The following is an 18,554-nucleotide window of genomic DNA, read 5'->3' on the forward strand; positions in this document are numbered from 1 at the left end:
ATAAAATAAAAATAAGTAGTGTGTGTAACTTAAAAAATGAGAAGATTAATGCCTTTTGTTTAAGGACAAAAATGAGAACCAATGATCTACCGGTATATAGAATAACCAGAAGGTGGAAGTGTAGCCTTATTTAGTAACCAGGTTGGATATGTCCTAGGGAACACTGTTTTGAAGATAAAACTATTGTTGTTATTGCAAAACAGTGTTTTCAGACAGTGAAATAAAAACAATGATCTCTCACTGTTTAGATTTTGTGTCTGTCATTCCCCTCCCCCCTCACTCTCCCTCTCTCAGATCACTCTGTGTGTGTGTGTGTGTGTGTGTGTGTGTGGAGGGGGTCTCTCTCACTCTGTGTGTGTCATCTTGTCTCTTGTTTTTTCATAATTTAACCCTTTCATATCATAGGCTATCACAAATATCTATCACTTTATTGTGAAAAATAAGTAAAAAAACTAAAACATATATTATATCTTTAATTAAATACTGGTCTTCTGAACTTACAAAATTTTGAGCTGCAAAAAATACATTTGCACATAATTGAAAATTCTTTTAATTGTTTTCTGTAACATGGGCTTTAAAGAAGGTCATGTGCTGTGTTTGCAACGATCACGTATGACACCTCTTTAAACTAATTATTTATTGATAGAATTCAAATGGATTAAAAAAATGTAATTTCACATTAATTTATAAAAGTGGCTGTTTATAATAAACTTCCATAAATTACATGCACGCATATTACTCTACCTGACACTGATATTAAAATCATTGTTACGGTCTCTGTGATTTGAAGTGTAAGGATAATACAACTTCAGCATTTGGACAGTATTCTGACATAAAATTAATGAATAAAATGTAATTGATCTCAGAGATGTGAGTGTTGTGGTTCCTGGTCATAGCAGCACCAGTTGCTGCAGTTAATGAGTTGAATTCAAATGACTTTGACATAGTCCCTTTATTTATTTTTTCCCATATTAAATGCCTATTGCCTGCTGTGCACAGTTAAGCTGATGCTGCCGGGGTGGCGGTGCCACCGGCTTGGGCCCGTCATCGCTGCTCGCAGCTTTAATTATTATTATTATTTATTATTATTTTTTTTACCGACTATTTGGGCATTTTTGGGGCCTTTCCCATGCTCGAAAACTCTTGAAACTTTGCACACGCATCAGAATGCGCGGCCATCAGGGCCGGGCTGAGGCTGGGACCCGGGCGTGGCAGGGGGGCTCGACAGCGCCCCCTTGAATGCGAGATTTAACTTGGTCCATTAATAAAAAACGCTTGCACGTATATATATGAAACTCGGTACACATATAGAGCTCATTGGGCCAAACAACGATATTGCTCATAGTTGTACGTCAGCCAAACAGGAAGTGAGCTATTATGGCTTGTTTGAAAACGCATGCTGTGGAATTTGCGATACTCCTCCTAGACGATTGATCTGATCAGCACCAAACTCGGTCATCATGAAGTCAAGACACTGAGGATGCTAAATTGCGAGCAACTTTTTGATATCTCAAACGGTTTGGCCGTAGCGAAGAGACGAATTTATGGCGAGAAAAGGCAAACAGGAAGTGTGTTATAACTTTTTCATACATTAATTCATTTTGATGAAACTTCAGCTGTGTGTTTGTTGTAAGAGGCCGATCACATGGATATGACTTTTGTGAGTCAAAGTTATAGCGCCACCAACTGGCAGCAGGAAGTGTGTCACTATCAAATTTGCTTTAAATCCCCATCTTATTTTCACCCGATTTTCTTCAAACTTCATCAGTATAATGTCAAAACATAGCAGATATAGATATATGAATGGATTCCTGATTCTTGAAATACTGTTGTCATGGCAATGTGTCAAAGTCTTATAATCTTTTTAGGTGTTTTTGACACTCTCCCTTAAATGACCAGTAGAGGGCAATATTGTATAAGTTTTCAAGCAAAAAAACCTTGCCTGTGTGTGTGTGTGTGTTTCTAGCCTGTTGGGGACTTCAACCTGAATGCACACAGACTCATGAGGACTCGTGTCACTGTAGGGACCTAAACTGAGGTCCCAATGGGTACAGAAGCTTATAAATCAAACAGAATGAGTTCTTTTGAAAATGTAAAAATGCAGAAAGTTTTGTGTGATGGGTAGGTTTAGGGGCAGGAGCAGTGTAGGGGGACAGAATATATGGTTTGTACAGCATAAAAACCATTACGTCTATGAGTCCCCAGCAAGATAGTGAACCAGACATGAGTGTGTGTGTGTGTGTGTGTGTGTGTGTGTGTGTGTGTGTGTGTGTGTGTGTGTGTGTGTGTGTGTGTGTGTGTGTGTGTGTGTGTGTGTGTGTGTGTGTGTGTGTGTGTGTGTGTGTGTGTGTGTGTGTGTGTCAGTCACTTTCTCTCGATGGTAATAATTGAACCGTTACAAAACATAGGCTAATACAAATGTAAAAAATAAGTTAAAAAAATAAAAAAAATACTTTTGAATTAAATACAGGTTTCCTGGACTTACAAAATATTGCCCTGCAAAAGATAACTTTGCACATATTTGAAAATGACCTATTATATCCTATTACATTAGAATTCATCTATAATTAAATTACATCATAGGTGTGGCTTGAAACTTTTCCCCACCGTTTAGACTTTACTATTATTGTTTTGCTGAAAAATATGTTTAATCTAAATCTCACTTTGCCTCTCTCTCTCTCTCTCTCTCTCTCTCTCTCTCTCTCTCTCTCTCTCTCTCTCTCTCTCTCTCTCTCTCTCTCTCTCTCTCTCTGTGTGTGTGTGTGTTTGTAGGGGGATGGTGCCAGCTTCATTTTGATTGTGAAAAGATTAGCTCATTGCTGTGTGCTTTGGCAAGCATTAAAGGATAAAAAAATATATTATTCTGGGTTACAATAAAATTATAGAACCAGTTAATTTGTAACAATAGAAAAAACACATTTGAGTTTCCTTTTCAAACAATGAAGTTTGTGTAACCTAAAAATAAGCAGATTAATGCCTTTTATTTTTGGACGAAAATGAGAGCAAATGATATAGAATAACAAGAAGGTGGGAGTATAGCCTTAGTTATGAACCAGCTTGGATATGTCCTTGAGAACACCGTTTTGAAGATAAAACTATTGTTATTGCAAAACAGTGTTTCCAGACAGTGAAGAAAAAAAAAAACTTTCTCCCACTGTTTAGATTATTATTTTTTTGTTTGTTTCAAATCTTGTTTCTTTCGGAATTAGACTCTGTCTCTCTGTCTGTCGTTCCCCTCCCCCCTCACTCTCCCTCTCTGAGTTTCACTCTGTTTGGGTTGTTTGTTTGTGTGTGTGTGTGTGTGTGTGTGTGTGTGTGTGTGTGTGTGTGTGTGTGTGTGTGTGTGTGTGTGTGGAGGGGTCTCACTTTTTGTGTGTATCACCTTGTCTCTTGATTGTCATAATTTAAACCTTCATATCACAAATAACTATCACTTTAGTGTGAAAAATAAGTTTAAAAAAACAAAAAATATACTATATCTTTAATTAAATACTGGCCTTCTGAACTTACAACATTTTGAGCTGCAAAATATACATTTGCACATAATTGAAAGTGACCCATTATATCCTAATACATAAAAAAAAAAATCTATATTTAAATTTCATAATAGGTGTGGCTTGTGGTCATAGGGGTACCAGCTGCTGTGATACATGTGGCATATTAGAGCAATTTTCAAATATTCTCCTGTTTAAATGCATATTGCCTGTCGTGCACATTCTCAGCGGTATAAAAACATGCTGCATGTTTTAGAGAGGTCGACTTTGACCAGTAAATATGGCATATTCAGATGACTTTGATATCGTTATTTTAAATTTAATTACATTTAAACATTTAAAAGTGGCTGTTTATAATACACTTCCATAAAATGTATGCCGGCATATTCCTCTTACCTGACACTGATATTAAAATAATTTTTGCGGTTTCTGTGATTTGGCTTTATTTTTTATTATTTTTTATTTAAAAAAAATATTGAATGCCACACATATTGAAATAAAAACAAGCATGCTTTTTGCTGCATAAAATTGGTGAACAATCACAAGCTACGGTAGGTCAAAAACACATAAAGAGAAGTGTAAGGATAATACAACTTCAGCATTTGGACAGTATTCTGCAATCATTTTGAAATTGACATTTGACATCATCTGACATAAAATTAATGAATAAAATGTAATTGATCTCATAGATGTGACTTATGGTTCCTGGTCATAGCAGCACCAGTTGCTGCAGTTATAATTTCTATCAGCAATATCTATCACTTTATTGTGAAAAATAAGTTTAAAAAAATGTATTATATATATATAACACTGGTCTTCTGAACTTACAATATTTTGAGCTGCAAAAAATACATTTGCACACAATTGAAAGTGATATCCTAATACTTTTAATTGTTTTCTATAACACGGGCTTTAAAGAAGTTCATGTGCTGTGTTTGCAAAGATCACGTATGACACCTCTTTAAACTAATTATTTATTGATTAAAATTCAAATGGATTAAAAAATTTAATTTCACATGATCTTATAAAAGTGGCTGTTTATAAAAAACTTCCCTAAATTATATGCACGCATATTACTCTTACCTGACACTGATATTAAAATCATTGTTACGGTCTCTGTGATTTGGCTTAATTTATTTTTAAGAGAAGGCTAAGGATAATACAACTTCACCATTTGGACAGTATTCTGCACTCATTTTGAAATTGACATTTGACATCATCTGACATAAAATTAATGAATAAAATGTAATTGATCTCATAGATGTGAGTGTTGTGGTTCCTGGTCATAGCAGCACCAGTTGCTGCAGTTAATGAGGTGAACTCAAATGACTTTGACATAGTCCCTTTATTTATTTTTCCCATATTAAATGCCTATTGGCCTGCTGTGCACAGTTAAGCTGATGCCACCGGGGTGGCGGTGCCCCCGGCTTGGGCCCGTCATCGCTGCTCGCAGCTTTAATCGTGTTTGTTTTTGGGGGAACATTCGAACGTCATTTTTGAGCAATTTTGACAGCCCTAATTCTGATTGGTCAATTGCAAATTCTAGCGGTATGTTATTTAACTTTGGTGGTTGTAATGTGGGAATAACATACCACTGGAACTCGCAATTGACCAATCAGAATCAAGTATTTCACAGTACAGTGTAATAATTTTTAATAATTACCGCTCATCCGGGTACTACGAGTTATCTTGACTACTTATATGCTTAACGTTAGGGGTGGGCGATATCTCGATATTTAAAATATATCGAGATATATTTTCAGCTCGATATGGATTTGGACATATCGTATATATCGATATATTGTTTATATTTAATTCTGATTCCGCCACTTTGCTTGTTTGCCTTCTCTGTGTTGTGCTCGCGGAGCCTCGCGCGCCTCCCGCCTCTTGCTTTGTTCCCCCTCCCCTCGCGTGTTGTCTCATTGAACACGGCTGCTTCCACAACCAGGTGAGGATCAGTTATCATGTTGACAAGCGCGCACGTTGTTCAGGACTCAGTTTAGAGACCATGTTTTCCTTCTAACACAACTGCTTGATAAAATTCATAACGAAATATTAATGTTCATCATAGTTCAAATCGCACGTTTCACCCACAGTCAGGTGATTGACACTACTGGTGCGAGAAGCGGTCGCAATCATGCCAGTTTATGATCTGTGTCTAACTGATCGCATAGTTTTCGGTTAAAATGTCAAAATGATCGCATATCATTTGAAAACATTTAAAAAGTATTGCAATATCATTACTATTATTATTTTGTCAGCTTTATCACGGGATTATGATGAATAGGTCTATTCACGTTTTAACCAAGAGGGAAAAACGCGACATCCCGGTGTCCTGAGACACGCGGTGCTCTTCTGTAAGTTGTACTGTATCATATTATCATATAGCCTACCTTCTGACATTCACATTTCGTTCTGTAACTGGAAAAGAAGTGAAATTCAGCTCATGTGTAGCCTACATGATCTGCATGATGAGTTTGAATTTTGTCAAACTCATGACAAACATCACTGTTTGAATTTTGATACAAATTTAACAGGAAATGGTGTTATGACAAAATCTGTTTATTTATATCTCAGTCATGCCCCCATCTTTCTGCAAAATGCTTACTGTTTACTTTAACTGTAAAAAAGGGAGTCTTTGATTCATCTTTTGAAAGCATGAAATAAATGAAAAGAAGGCAATATTATTTATTTTCTTTTACAGTTAAATTATTATTATTTATGTAATCAGTGAGTTTTTTTTTTAAATGTCGCAAAAGCACTTGACTACCTCTTTTTTCTTCAATTAAAAAAAAAAAAAGTTTTTGTGGTATTTGGCATATTTGTTTTTGCTGTAGTTTTTAGGGGGTTATTTTTCCTGTAAAGATATCGAGATATATATCGTATATCGAGATATAGCAAAATATATCGAGATATATTTTTTGCTCCATATCGCCCAGCCCTACTTAACGTGTCACTCCGCTGTCGTTGACTGTCTGATGCCATCGTGTGTAGGGTTGGGCATCGAGAACCGGTTGTAACTTGGAACCGTTTAAAAAATAACGATTCCATTAGAATCGTGTAGAAAATTTATTTTCGGTTCCGATCATCGGTTCCAAGCGCGCAAGTTTTGGTTTACATGGCCACCTGATTCCCGGTGCTTGCGCGCCCGCTTGTTCTTTTAGTCATGGAAGCCCGGTAAGCGGAGCTCTGAAGTATGGATTTATTTCACTTTTAAAAAGCCTGGGTCGGCACAGTGCAACTAGTGTTGTGAAAAACATTGATACTGAAATATCTGTAAAGATACGATAGCCTGCTCAGTTTCTACAGTATCGATCCCAGCTGTGCTCTCCTCTCCTTTGCTGACCGACAGCGAGTTGACGCGCTGCCGCATATTCTCATTCAGCCCGGTTAACCTCTGAACACGACGGACACGCGTTTTGCACATAATTCTACGAATCCCCGCAGATTTCGCGCTCACATCTGAAGCGCAAATACACATAGGCTACCGTAATAAAGCCACCTCTGACATAAAAGTGCAAATATTTGCTTCTTTTTCCAGCTTATTATTGGTCAAATACACGCAAACAAATTCTCAGTGCACATTTTGAAGAGTATTAATGTAAACACATTCGTAAACAATTCAGGAAGAAATGAAGATTGAGTAACAGGAACAGTGTTCAAGATCCATGAGTGCGGCAGTTCTTAAAGGGACCGCAGTTATTTGTTATTCAAAGTCAAACTACAAAAAGACAAACGATCACACTGCTCTTGACTGATCAACTTGTGTAACTTTAATGGTTTTATATGAAACTATTTAATTTTTTGCAAAAAACATTATCCAATCTTATTTTAAATTTAATTAGCCACTTTAAGTTTTTTAATTCAGTTTCTTACCTGATTGTTAGACCTACCTGAAAAAATAAAGCAGCCTATTTCATTTATATCTTTTATTCTATTGTATTTATTTGTGCTATTTTTTGTAATATGTTTATTTGTTCTTATTTTATTACTGTTTAGTCGTCTTTTTAAATTCAATTTACCATTCGAAATCAAGCTTACGTGCGGTGTGTAAACTATTGCAACACAATGACCCCGTTGTAAAAAATACATTGAGTTAACAAATATTTGTGAGATAATTTTAATAGTAATTGATCAATGTTTATATATGAGAAAAAGCTTAAAAGCTTTATCATATAAAGTGATCTCTTCAGAAGAAATTTTTGATTGCCTAGACTTTCAAAAGACAGACAATAAATAATAATTATATAAAAAATATCTAATTAACACTATATGCAGCGTTTCCCCCCGTGGTATTGAAAATAGCATTGAATATCGATGTGACATGGTTTGACTCCACCCCTCAAGAATCGGAATTGAGAATCGAAAAGAACCGGAATCGAAAGTAAGAATCGGAATCAGAATCGTTCAAATCAAAACGATGCCCAACCCTAATCGTGTGGCTGAAAAACTTAACCACCACGGGTTACAATGGAAGAAGACTTCAAGGTGTTTTACTCATGATTTACTCACTCTCTAGTCATCTTAGGTGTATATGTATGACATTCTTTTTTCAGACCAAAAAAATCTGAGTTATATTTAAAAAGTCCTGGCTAATCCAAGCTTTTTAAAGGTGCCCTAGAATGAGTTTAAACAATATTAAACAATATGTTTAAATGTTCTCTAAATGAGTTGTCTAAATGAGGCTATATGGCTTATTTAAGGGCAAAAATTGTACCAAAAAAAAAAAAATGTATTAAGGAGAGGATGACCGGGGCCATGTATTGCGAGATTTTGGAGAACAACCTCCTTCCCTCAGTTAGAGCATTGAAGATGGGTTGAGGCTGGGTCTTCCAACATGACAATGACACGAAGCACACAGCCAGGATAACCAAGGAATGGCTCTGTAAGAAGCATATCAAGGTTCTGGTGTGGCCTAGCCAGTCTCCAGACCTAAACCCAATAGAGAATCTTTGGAGGGAGCTCAAACTCTGTGTTTCTCAGTGATAGGCAAGAAACCTGACTGATCTAGAGAAGATCTGTGTGGAGGAGTGGGACAAAATCCCTCCTGCAGTGTGTTCAAACCTGGTGAAAAACTACAGGAAACATTTGACCTCTGTAATTGCAAACAAAGGCTACTGTTCCAGATATTAACATAGATTTTCTCAGGTGTTCAAATACTTATTTGCTGCTGTATCATACAAATAAATAGTAAAAAAAATATATTTTTTTAGATTATGTTTCTCACAGTGGACATGCATCTACGATTACAATTTCAGACCCCTCGATGATTTCTAAGTGGGAGAACTTGCAAAATAGCATGATGTTCAAATACTTATTTTCCTCACTGTATCCAAGGTTGTATTTTGTAATACAAAATAATATTAACCTGTCATTAGACACACTATTTAGTTTTGTATGGTACTTGGAGTTTCCTATTGTGACTGTACTAGCATCTTGCGTTATCTAGACAATGCAGTCTCTCTAAGAAACTTTTAATTTAATCAGAAATTGTTTAAACAGTCAATAAGTGGATAAAATCACTACTTACTGCTTGCAGGAATATAGTTGTAATTTCCCCTTTCTTCAATTTAAGATGCTGAGCAAAGCTCGTTTGTAACAGGTTGAGCAAAATAACGATTTTGAATTAAATTGTTGTGGTATCTGATTATAATAAACATCAAACATGACTGTTGACATTTATTATCTGTGGGAAGGGTTTCACAGCCTAGGACATGACATTTGTGTCCATGATCGCTGTCGTTTTCACTATCCTCGCGTGTCACTTGTTTACCTGCAGTCCTGATGATTCGGCTCCGTCAGTTCCGCCTGACAATGAACATGTTCGGACAAATGCAAATGTTGAGGGAGTACATATTAATGATCCCAACCATTGCGCCACAGTTGGCAATATGTTGAGAATCAATTGTGACTATCACAAGTAGCCGTTTAATAAGTGGCATAATGTACACCCCGCCACAGGGTTTTTAAGACCTAGATTTAAGACCTATGTCACGCAATAAAAAAAAAAACTTGCATAGGAAATGCAGAATCACTAAATTACTTGCAAAGCCAATACATTTATTTAAATTGAACAAAGTATTAGAAAATGTATTATTCATAACTCAATCCCACCGGGATATATATACACACAGATACGTAACAATTTTATGTTATTTTTATCAAAAAATGTATTTTATTTTTGTGGTAGTTACTGACATGTCCCAAACTTTTTTACTTAAGTAAGGTTATGACATATGCATAATGTGTGTATTTGATCGTTCAAGAGTAATGAGCCTAGAAATAGACGCATTCGCTACACTCGCGCAATTGCTGACAGGCAAACACACGCCGTCTGACATCAGAGTTCAAAGTTTACATCACTGTTATTAACTCTTTTTAGTGCAATCGGGTATATTATACTTTTATTTGGTCATTATGCAAGATGGTGAGAAAGATTCGCCTTCGCTTTCACGATCGCAGAACTGCAAGAACCGTCAGCTGAAGAATAAAATCCGTTTTATGCGTCTGTGGGGTACAATCTGAAATAGGCTCGTGCTAGTAACACGAAAGCTGATTGGCTGCAATATAACATGCATACTGGTCTAATTTGTAATTGTAATACAGCGTGAAATAAACACACAGTGCGATGCGAGAGCATTTCAATGAGGTAGCGTTACATGGACGTAGGAAAATTAAGACTTGTTTAACATTATTTAAGACCTAGAATGCAATGCTTCTGCTCATTTAAGACTTTTTAAGGCCTTACATTTGTTTTTATGACATTGTATGGAAAATCAGGACGTTTTATGACTTTTTATGGCCTTAAATTCTTATTGTTAAATGTATGACTTTTTATGACCCGTTTTCTTTTTTGTAATCTCAATGTTGTTCATCACAGCACCAAATACTTAATAGGCTATTTATTTTCAAACTTAAACATTTTTATGTTTTAATCTGTACTACAACATGCCCTAATGATTAGAATTTTTTGATTATTCATTATTGTTGAGTAAAACTTTGAGACATACGACTACATTAGTTAACATGTTAATTCATTATTACCAAACTGACAATGAAAAAGTAATTATTCTAAGTAATGTTAATTTCTTAGTTACTGTTTAATAACATTAAAATCAAAAGAACTTTTATAATGGACCCAAGATAAAACTAAAAATTATCAGTATTTCTTAACTAACATTACCAAAAACATTATACTTTCTGTAACAAATGTATCTAAGTTATCTAATAACCAAATTAATCTTAGTTAATGCATTAAATAATGAGACCTTATTGTAATTTGTTACCTGTCAAATTACCCGTCCTTTACTGCCTGATTCTTTTGCACTTTAATCTGTTTGAAAATTGTACTTTTACAGCTCTGGAAAAAATTAAGAGACAACTTAACATTGATTTCTCAATAATGTTAATTGGTCTCTTAATTTTTTCCAGAGCTGTATATATTTTTGGTGCATTATATTATTAAATTTAAACATTCAGTTATTTTTGTTATTACAAAAATAGTTCTTAAAGCTGTTATGCTATGAAAACACTTTTTTTTGCAACTTATTTCAATATCGCGATAATATCGTATACCGTGATATAGATCAGCAATTAATCGCAACATGAAAAATTGATATCTGCACATGCCTAGTCCATACAAACCATTCTCATCTCTGTGCAACTTTTAATTTTCCGTCGGTCTAAGCACACAATTTTGTATAAATTACTTCTGTTCTGTCACTTGCCAGATGCTGGGGAACTTTGTCATTAATGATAGATTAGGGGCAAGCACCGAAGGTGCGAATGCACCTATTAAAAATCATTAGCGTTCTTCGTCTTTCGTTCATGAGTCTATAACAGCTCATAGAACTGCTTGTGGGAAAGTTATGAAATTTGGCACAAATATAGAAGACAGTCAATCCCTCTAGCGCATCACCTGTCCAAAGTTGCACTCATGTTTATGCTAATAACTTTTGAACCCTAAGGGTTAGAAACAAAACAAAAATCCTGTGATTCATTGGCTCAAGTCGATTGGATTGCACCCTTTGATGTCATTTTCTGTCATGTAAATTTTCTTGCCATTTAGAATCAACAGAAAAAAAAAACATACTTTTTCAAACTCCTCCCTGAATTTGATCGTTGGTCCGATTTTCACGAAAATTGAAAATGGTCATGGTCATTTTTCAGACCATGCCAACAAAAAGTTAAAATGGAATTCAAGTTGATCCATACAACCGTTTGTAAACAACACGCAAACAAATTTTATGTAGCAGTTGCGAAAATACACTTAATATAAATAATTATATCTCTGCAATGTTTTATCATAATAAAATCACAAACATGACCTGAGGCAACATGCAGCATTTTGGCGCAGCACCACCTACTGGTCCCAAGACACGAAAAATTGCTTTTTTTAAACTTATAACTTCTGAACCCTTTGTCCAAAAATCAGTAGAGTGGTTGTTAGATTTGAGGCATCATGTCGAGCTAACTGATATCCAATGTTACCATATCAGTCATTTTGGCTGTCGGACATTTTTAATTGTGATAAAAATGCTGCATTTTATGAACAGATTGTTACGAAACTCTGTATGGTTCTTCAACACGATGCCCTAAAAGAGGTGTAGGTGCCACCTAGTGTAGATTTTTTTTTTGGACCAACAAAGTTTGGTAAACTAACATTTTGCTCAACATATTTCTCGCTGAAACAATGTTAGCATGCTGTTGCCACACAATTGAAAAATTTAATTCACAGAAATTAATTTAGGCCAATTGAAAAAAATTGCAATATGATCAGTCACTAGAAATTTTGGACCCAGTTTATATTAAAGGGGGGGTGAAATGCTGTTTCATGCATACTGAGCTTTTTACACTGTTAAAGACTTGGATTCCCATACTAAACATAGACAAAGTTTCAAAAACTAATGTTGGACGTTTGATGTAGTATTTCTGTGTCAAAAATACTCCTTCCGGTTTCCCACAAGTTTCGGAGAGTTTTTTCGAGTATGGCTCGGCTTGACGTTAATAGAGTGGAAGGTCCTTGTATAGGCCGTACGGGCTCTTCTCCCGGAAGGGTGCGCGCGCATGTGACTAGTGCGAGAGAGGAAATGCACGCCCATAAACACTCCGCGCTGTGCTCCACTTTATTCCTATGGGTGACATCAAGCGACTTCAACGCTTCAGGACAGTATTCCGGGAAGGCAGCGCTGCATTTGAACCGATTTGAACGCAGAAATGACGGGAAGCTTCACAACATCGCTTCAGTCACGTCGCAAAGTGGATTTCCACGGCCACTGCTGTCACAGGACTTCACCAAATCATACCAAAGAATGTGTTTTTGACGGAGCGGTCCCAGCGATAAAGGTTCGGTCCTGCTTTGGAAGCAGCCGGTGAGTTAAACTGCTTTAAATGTCTATGCTGTTGGCTATCGTCGCGTGAGTAAACATCAGTAAACGACACGATCGCGTGCTTCGTCATTCAAATGCGCTAACGGTTACTCCATTGTTGTTCTCTGTATAAGGTTACACTAGTCTGACGTGCAAAACCATTTTGCTTGCTACTGCTAAGGTTTAGTCGCATACAATAGTCCATAAACCGAATCATGTCCTCATACACTGCGAGTAAAGACACACAAATAGTGACAGGTCACTAAATACAGTACATACCACAGAGACGGACGTCCTGCTGTTGCTGTTTCTCCTGTTCAATTTATTTCAGCCTCCGAATGATTCTGGATCATATATCTATTAGCTGAGCTCGATAGCCATGGGTTTCTCCACGCTTGAGGACGTCACCGCTTTGCACGCTCGTTATTCTTTAGCTCCGCCCACACGATACGCCTCCAGGCGCTCTGTTTTTTCCGAAAAGACTCGATAGAGCCCATATTTATTTTATAAATATAATAAAACTAAAGACTTTTCGGAGATATGAAGGATGCAATACTACTCTATAGGTACTCAAGATTGACATGAGATTGACTGAAACTGAGTGTTTCACCCCCCCCCCCCCCTTAAGTGACTGAAACTGAGTGTTTCACCCCCCCCCCCCCCCCCCTTAAGTGGCCTTAACTACTATGTAATTTATAAAAAGATAAATAAAAAAATATTTGATACAATACACTTAGTGTGCATACATGTTTTACATTGCACTTACATTTAAAAAATACCTGTATGTAATCACATCTGTAATTAATTAATAATTTATGTTTATTTGACATATTCATTTGACAGTTTAAGCCTACCCTTAAACCTACCCGTAGCACCACACTTGTCCTTAAAGGGTTAGTTCACCCAAAAATGAAATGTGTGTCAATAATGACTCACCCCAATGTCGGTCCACACCCGTAAGACCTCCGTTCATATTCAGAACACAGTTTATGATATTTTATATTTATTCCGAGAGCGTATGCAAGTGTATGCACACTTCACTGTTCATGCCCAGAAAGGGAATAAAAACATCATCAAAGTAGTCCAAATGTGACATCACTTGGTTAATTAGAATCTCTTGAAGCATCGAAAATACATTTTGGTCTAAAAATAACAAAAACTACGACTTTATTCAGCATTGTCGTCTCTTCCGCATTTGTTTTCAATCCTCAAATAAAGATTCAAGCGGTTATGAATCTGAATTATCAATCCGAATAATGAATCAATACGCTGATTCATAACTGTTTAAATCTTTATTTGAGGATTGAAAACAAATCCGGAAGAAACAATGCTGAATAAAGTCATATTTTTTGTTAGTTTTGGACCAAAATGCATTTTCGATGCTTCAAGAGATTCTATTTAAAGCTGCTGTCCGTAACTTTTTTTGAGTTCAAGATTTACACAAATTATATAATGAGAATGTACAACATGAATCCATTTTCCAAACCGTGTTTTTGTCTTACCCTGAATCAGTACGGTACACTTATAATAAGTATTTATATTGGGACTATTTTAGGCCAGACTGGTAGGAACCGCTGCAGAAGAGCACAGTCTCTGCATGATCCGCCATAGACATAAACAGAGAGAAGTAGTTCTGGCTGCAATGTTCTTCCGCAAGATGCATGCAGTTCTGTTTATTAACCACTAGTGTGCAAAAAGTTACGGACTACAGCTTTAACTAACTGATGTCACATATGGACTACTTTGATGATGTTTGTATTCCCTTTCTGGACATGGAGAGTATAGTGTGCCTACACTTTAGGGATGTTAACCGATGACCGTTTAACCGATGGTTTGACCATATCAACGTTAACCGATCAAAGTTGTCGGTTAAAAAAAAAAAAGTGATCTCTAAATTAGGCTATTATAGACTAAATTGTAGACTAAACGCTACAGTTAGCCATCTCATTCCAAAATCTTTTTGTGTGAAGTGAACAAATCCCTCACACTCAATTTTTCATAACTCGCCTGTTTGTACTTAATAAACCAATTAAAACATTTGGCGTGAGGTCACAGCGTTTGGGTTTGCGTGCTCACAAAGTTTGCAAAAAGTAAACAGGCTAAAACACTCGAGGTTAGAGCCAGGGCAGACGACAGTATGAAGTGTGCATTCCGCATAAGATGGGCTTACATTTGGAAATCTACATTTCAGTGGTAACACATAAGGTGTCGATTATCATCTTTCTTTATTATTGTTAGCACTACTTCGAAGTTAAGCGGCGTCTCTTCGGAGCTGTCATTTTCTTAAATGAGCCACGGCAATGTTTCAAATGAGCTTCTAACGCTAGACAAATGCCTTTATTTTCAACGCGATCACCTTGTCCCAAACCATTTTGAAACTAAGGAGCCATTTGTCCTCCGATTACAAACAAGCTCCTCGGCGCCACGTTTGCGGGACTCATGTTTCGCGCTGTAAGAGGATTTTAAAAAAATGACGTGAGTGGAAGGGAGGCGGTAGTGCCGGGACAGTGTGTGAGTGTGTGTGTGTGTGTGTGTGTGTGTGTGTGTGTGTGTGTGAGAGAGAGAGCGGCAGGGTCCCGGGTCGGGGACCTAGTAACATTGCGGGGTTCGACCCGGGACGAGCGCTGTGTGAACAAAAGCCAAAACTAATGCCGCAACGTAGTTATCGTGCGACTCCTAGAGCTTGTTTTTCAATAATACAACCCTGCAGTGCCAGAAGAGCTAGTCGGTGTTTTAAACGCAGAGAGTGTTCGTATACAAAATAAACTAAAATTAAACAAGCAGAAATGTGCGCAAACTGCTTGTTTTTTGTCACAAGTCGAGACCACGGAGCTCCTTACTATCCGTGCTGAAGCTGAGCTCGCTCGCTATTATACGTCACATCCGGATGTCACGTGTCAACTCGATCCGGGACCGTTACGGGTTGTGTGTGAAAGCGCACATATTACGGTATTTCGCTGGCAGTGTGAATGGACCAAATCTAGCACCCCGGGAACAAATGCCGCGTCGCATTATCCGTGTATTTGCCGGAATCACAGTGTGAAAGGGGCTAGAGAGATGCGACAGAGTTGCGGAATTATAGGCGCGGCTCGCGGCTGTTATTTTAAATAGCGCAGCATATTTTAAACTAATCGGTTAACCGAGTTCAACCGGCTAATGAGGCTCGGTGGTCGGTCAAGAAAATGTTTAGTTTTCGCCATCCCTACTACACTTGCATACGCTCTCAGACTAATGTTAAATATAAAATATCTTAAACTGTGTCCCGAAGATGAATGGAGGCCTTACGGGTGTGGAATGACATTAGAGTGAGTCATTAAATGACAAATTTCATATTTGGGTGAACTAACTCTTTAACCATACCTGTATCCCACCTCTATATCAGCAAATGTATTTTGCAATACAATATGAACACAATAAGAACATTGTATTTTGTTTTTTTTTACGTAGTAGGTAAGGCCACCTAATATAAAGTGGGACCGAATATTTTGGTGAGCTGGAGAGGTATGAAATTTAGTGTATGCACTATTGCTATCTGGCATGCAGAAGTGTTTACAAGCAGACATTACAAGCAGAAAAATATGTGAGATGACTGAAAGAGACATGAGCTGGGTCAATTCTTCAGCTTTGTGACTATAATTTTGCATTAAAATGGACTATCTTTTCATTGGTACAAGCATATGCCAAGATATAGCCTGTCTCTCTTAAAGTCTGAAATCCTCTTAAGGATGAAAACTTATTTAATTACATCGTATGACTGAATTATTCAAGTTTTGTGAAAAGGGGCACTAGAGGCATGGTTTATCTCTGCAGTACAAACATCCCAGTTATGCTAAGTTTGGACTGAGCTTATCACTGCATCATCATGACAAATATGTTTAAATTAGCAACCCACCTGTCAATGACGGTGTTGCCTTTTAGAGCACAATATCTGTAAGATTTTATGTGGCCGGTTTTCCTCCTCTACCACTTTTTATTACCCAGCTTCTTTTCACCTATAAAAAAGAACAGTGGGATTGTTATCTAGATCTTAGAAGTTCATCTAAATGCCAACATTTAAAAAAATAAAAAAAAAAATAAAAAAAAGCCTCAGAGGCAATGGTTCAAAAATAATACAATTTCACTACAAACTAAGAACAGACAGAGTGACACTCCTCATGACAGATATTGCTGACTGCAGACCCTTATTTTCTTTTCTCCGTACACTATAAGTTAAAGGTCAGTGGATTGATAAAACTGTAACAAGCATGACCAAACTCAACATTGTCATGTCCCTGATGGAGCAACACCATCGTTCACAGTTTTTATAACAGTTTAGCTGATCTAAAAATTATACAACAGCTCAGACACAAGGTGAATCTAGCTCAAGTCAACTGAGGATTTAGACTTCAAAACGTAACTGCCTGAATCAAGCGAAGCTTGCACACACAAATAAATGTAACACACTTCTGTGTCATTTGTTAGAAATGCTTATCATTCTGCTCCTTGATATTATGGTCAGTACAGTTATGCGGTCTCTACATTACACCTCCAAAAAGCTGGGTCACGACTGTAAAAGTAGGGCAGAGTACTGGCAACAGAGAGGCTGCTCAACAGTGAGCGACTGCAAAAAGTTGAACCCTTTCCCCAAGTCAAGAAAACAACCTTCTCAGACTGACTGTTTTATTTTCTTTAGTTCAATTGAGAATCTGCTATGCTGAGGCGCATCTGCATTGAAGCCAAGCTGCTTTCACTGCCAATCAAAATCAAAATCATATAAGAGTTTGACTGCAAGATATGACATGAATATGATCGTGCATAGTGATGAATCGTGATTTGCTATACTCATTATACAGCAGTTTTGTAAGAAAAGAGAGTAGGATAGTATGCCACTTTGAACTGCAACTTCAGCTGGTAGCACACATCAGTTTTGACTCTCTCTTTCAGGACATGAATGCAGAATGAAATTAATAGCTTTAGTAGTGATGACTAATAAATAACCTGGCTCCAATGTGAGGCCAGACTCCCTCACAAAGAGGCTCTGCTTTCAGTGGAGTCACCAACAGCACTGACAGAGAACACACAGCTTTCAAAGGAGCCCAGCCCACGGCTGTGACATCAGCGACTGTCGGCTTAGTCACCGACAGCACGAGCTACGAGGCAGAGGCAGCAGCAACCACCTCCTCAAAGACGTCAGCTCCTCACGAACGCGGGCAGCCATTTTGAATCCAGCCAGTCACCTGGCACAAGCCGCATTTTGCGCCAGAGCAACTCAAGCAGAGTTGTACTTTTGATGATACACTTCACTACTTCACAAAAGTTGTCTTAGTCTTGGTCCCATGAATAAACATTTGTAACGGGAGATGTTTCCATACTTTGGCCCACAAGGTGAACGCAAGTCTATTTTTGCCAGGCGCAGTGAGAATGTTTAATTATTACAAAAAGGTATAAATGCAGAATAAACTTGTGAATATAATGACATTGTATCAGAATGTCCTTCAGTGATCACAATGGGAAGAACACCTACGGACACACAAGAATAGCGGTTTCCTGGGTGTGTGTATATTAAAATATTCAGTTTAGTTCTGAAGCTATTTCTAAAGTCAAGACAAATATCTAATCAGATTAATAAACAACATAGTGAAACATGGTACTAATAGTAACTTACTTAGGACTAGTCAATAAACCAGAGCAACCAAAGAGATTTTCTCTCATG

The 18,554-nt window shown here is 37.2% G+C and overlaps 1 protein-coding gene across 2 annotated transcripts in view; it reads right to left on the reverse strand.

Moving 5' to 3' along the window:
* zhx2a (zinc fingers and homeoboxes 2a) overlaps positions 1-18,554 on the reverse strand; it is a 46,098-nt gene that overhangs the window by 25,893 nt on the left and 1,651 nt on the right. Inside the window, exon 2 of one of the 2 annotated variants that reach the window (XM_067448649.1) lies at positions 16,755-16,854. The exons of the other annotated variant lie outside the window; for it this stretch is intronic. The gene's annotated coding sequence lies outside the window, so the exon portion shown is untranslated. The remainder of the gene's footprint in view (positions 1-16,754; positions 16,855-18,554) is intronic. 2 annotated transcript variants of the gene reach the window in all.

Source organism: Pseudorasbora parva, chromosome 7 (assembly GCF_024679245.1).
Source record: "Pseudorasbora parva isolate DD20220531a chromosome 7, ASM2467924v1, whole genome shotgun sequence".
Classification (NCBI taxonomy): Eukaryota; Metazoa; Chordata; class Actinopteri; order Cypriniformes; family Gobionidae; genus Pseudorasbora; species Pseudorasbora parva.